The sequence below is a fragment of the Arachis duranensis genome, chromosome 4 (genome assembly GCF_000817695.3).
Source record: "Arachis duranensis cultivar V14167 chromosome 4, aradu.V14167.gnm2.J7QH, whole genome shotgun sequence".
Classification (NCBI taxonomy): domain Eukaryota; kingdom Viridiplantae; phylum Streptophyta; class Magnoliopsida; order Fabales; family Fabaceae; genus Arachis; species Arachis duranensis.
In genome coordinates, this window is record NC_029775.3 from 86,856,464 (window position 1) to 86,859,851 (window position 3,388).

Here is a 3,388-nt window from a genome sequence, read left to right on the forward strand (position 1 = left end):
GCGTGGCATGCCAACTAATCACCTAGAAGACTCATCACTAGGGCGTGCCACTTTGTGTCGAAGGCGTGGCACGCCAGTTCCAGAATTCACTTGGGCGTGCCACGTGAGGATCAAGGCGTGGCACGCCAAGCCTAAGAGACCCACAATTGAATGGGCGTGCCACTTGAGCTACATGGCGTGGCACGCTGGTACAAGAATCCAGAAAAAGGGGTTGAAGGCTAATGAGGTTTGGGCGTGCCACTTGAGCAACCAGGCGTGGCACGCCAATGAACAAGAAGGCAAAGCAAAAAAGCTGGGCGTGCCACTTGGTGTCGAAGGCGTGGCACGCCAGCTAAAGTAGTCTCACTAAGGCATGCCAATTGAATGATCAGGCGTGGCACGCCAGCACTAAAGGAGGCCAAACAAAGCTGGGTGTGCCACTTGGTATCGAAGGTGTGGCACGCCAGCTCAATTGTCCCACTTTGGTATGCCACTTGAACGTCCAGGCGTGGCACGCCAACCTTTGGAACCAAGGCAAGTGAAGGGCGTGGCACGCCAGTCTTATGGTATGGCACACTGGTAGTGTTTTCCAGAGGAGGAGATAAAGGGCCAAATGAATTAGGCGTGCCACTTGGATGATGAGGTGTGGCACGCGAGCAAGAGGATGATGCATTTAGAGGGGCGTGGCATGCCAGACCTTGGGTGTGCCACGTTGGTACAAGTTTCTAGAAGCATGAAGATGTGAAAAATAGCCTGTGCATGCCACGCTGGTACAAGTTTCCAGAAGCATGAAGATGTGAAAAATAGCCTGGGTGTGCCACTTGGTGTTGAACGCATGGCACGCCAAGCAACTTGAGGACTTTAAAATGTTCTGGGCATGCCACTTTGGCTCGAAGGCGTGGCACACCAACGTACTTTGGTCAATTAAAATGCCCTGGGCGTGCCACTTTGGCTCGAAGGCGTGGCACACCAGGGATGTGATGGAGGAAGGCGTGCCACTTGGAGGGTGAGGCGTGGCACGCCAAGCTTGAAATGAAGAAAGCCTGACACGCCAAAGGAACGCCAGTCACACGCCAGCTGGAAGATCACGTTTGTTGAGTTTCTTTTCCCTCCGAATTGTAATTTTCTTTTCAATTTTGTAATTTCCTTTATTTTTTAGATCTAGGAGTAGTATAAATACCCTTGGAAGAATTAGATACAGATACAGAGACACAGATCACTATCTCAAGGAGATTTAGAGTTTTATTTTTGAATTCACTTTTTACACTTTATCTCTTCCATTTTTTGTATTTTCTTTCTGAGCTATGAGTAGCTAAATTCCCTCTCATTGAGAGAGGGATCTCTATTGTACTTGATGGATTAATGATAGTGGATTTTTTCTTCTCTTCATCTTCTTTTTGATTTGCTAGAAGGGATTTCGATTTTCATGCTTAGTGTTCAATTATCTTGGAAAAGAGATTGAATACAAAATGGGTTTCATGGGAACCTTGGAAAAGGAAACATGAAACCATGCTAAAAATCTCTTCTCACACTTGAGTAGAATATGGGTTTTGGTGTTTGGATATGGTGACATATAATGCTCCCTCCACCTGGACCTACAAGGATGTGTGGTAAAATCAGGGACCAAGCATATCTCTTTTCATGAGCAATTAGGCCAAGAAATTTGCTAGATCAAGATCTGCGAGATTGAGTCACCAAGGGATTGGAGCTCAATCAATCATGATTGCCAAGAGGTCAATGAGTTTCATGATTGAAGAGGATATAAGCCGGATTTAATCCAAAGAGACAATATCTCCTGATCTCAATAAATTCCCTCATTATTATCTCTCCCATTCTTTTATAGCTTTCATTTACATTCAGCAAATTCCCACTCCCTTTTACATTCTTGCCATTTCTATTTCTGCACTTTATTGCTTTCCTTTATTCTTTTGCCATTTATGTTTCCACCATTTATGATTCTGCACTTACAACTTATTCTGTCTAAGCTTAACTAATTCACCCACTAATTAAATTGTTCAAATCTACCAATCTCTGTGGATACGATCCCACTCCACTGTGGGTTATTACTTGACGATAATTTTAGTGCGCTTGCCAAAGAGCGGACTCATCAACTTTATTGGGATGGGAGTGAATCCAAACTCATCAAGTTTTATGGCGCCATTTCCGGGGATTGGTTTGAATTTGACAATGATTAAATTAATTGGAAAGCTAGATTAAACACTTTCATCTACCTTGTTGTTTTCTTTTCCTTTTTTTGTAATCTTTAAATTCCCTTCTAATCTCTGTTTTTCTTTCTCTTTTTTTGGGATCATTTTAACTATTCATTGTTTATATTTTCACTCTTCTAAATGTTTGATTAATTGCATCAACCAAGCTAACCACTAATCTTAACTAAGGAGATTCTTTCACTTGTCCTTTACTTGCTTTGCGTTGAGTGTATGACAAGTAGAAGAGGAGAACCTTCATCCTCTTTTGATAGTGAACCTGAGAGAACCTTCCTTATATTGAGGAGGAAGGCTAGAGGCAAAGGCATAGTTGGAGAAGAACCAGTGGAAGAAGATCTAACAACCACTATGGAAGACGAAGTGCATGACAATGTTGGAGAAGGTGCTAGAAATCAAGCTGGGCAAGAGAGGAGAGTCTTAGGCTCCTGCATCAATCCAAATCCAGGAAACTGTGGCAGCAGCATCCTCAAGCCAACAATTCATGCTAACAACTTTGAGTTGAAACCTCAACTCATCACACTAGTCCAGAATAATTGTTCATATGGAGGAAGTGCCCAAGAAGATCCAAATCAATATCTCAATACATTCTTGAGGATATGTGATACTGTAAAGTCCAATGGAGTACACCCTGACACCTACAAACTACTCTTGTTCCCTTTTTCACTCAGAGATAAGGCAACAAAGTGGTTGGAAGCATTTCCCAAGGAGAGCTTAACCACATGGGAAGATGTTGTGAACAAATTTCTAGCAAGATTTTACCCTCCACAGAGGATCAACAGGCTAAGAGTTGAGGTGCAAACCTTCAGACAGCTAGATGGTGAAACACTTTATGAGGCCTGGGAGAGGTTCAAGGATCTAACAAGAAAATGCCCACCAGATATGTTTAATGAATGGGTGCAGCTCCACATTTTCTATGAAGGACTAACCTATGAATCAAAGAAGGCTGTGGACCACTCTTTAGGGGGGTTCACTCAACAAGAAGAAGACCATTGAGGAAACCATAGATGTCATTGAAACTGTAGCTGAGAATGACTACTTCTATGCTTTAGAAAGGGGCCAAAAGAAGGAGGTGCTGGAACTCAACTCTGTAGATGCCCTGTTGGCACAAAACAAGGCAATTATAGCACAACTAGCCGCCTTGACTAAGAAGATGGAGAGTGATCAAGTTGTGGTGGTTAAGCTCA

The 3,388-nt window shown here is 43.1% G+C and overlaps 1 non-coding gene across 1 annotated transcript; it reads right to left on the bottom strand.

Annotated features, from left to right (window-relative positions):
* Window positions 1-2,981: 2,981 nt before the first annotated feature.
* Window positions 2,982-3,089, bottom strand: LOC127747402 (small nucleolar RNA R71). Its single transcript, XR_008009201.1, has one exon. It is a non-coding gene; the product is annotated as a small nucleolar RNA R71 (small nucleolar RNA).
* Window positions 3,090-3,388: the final 299 nt, after the last annotated feature.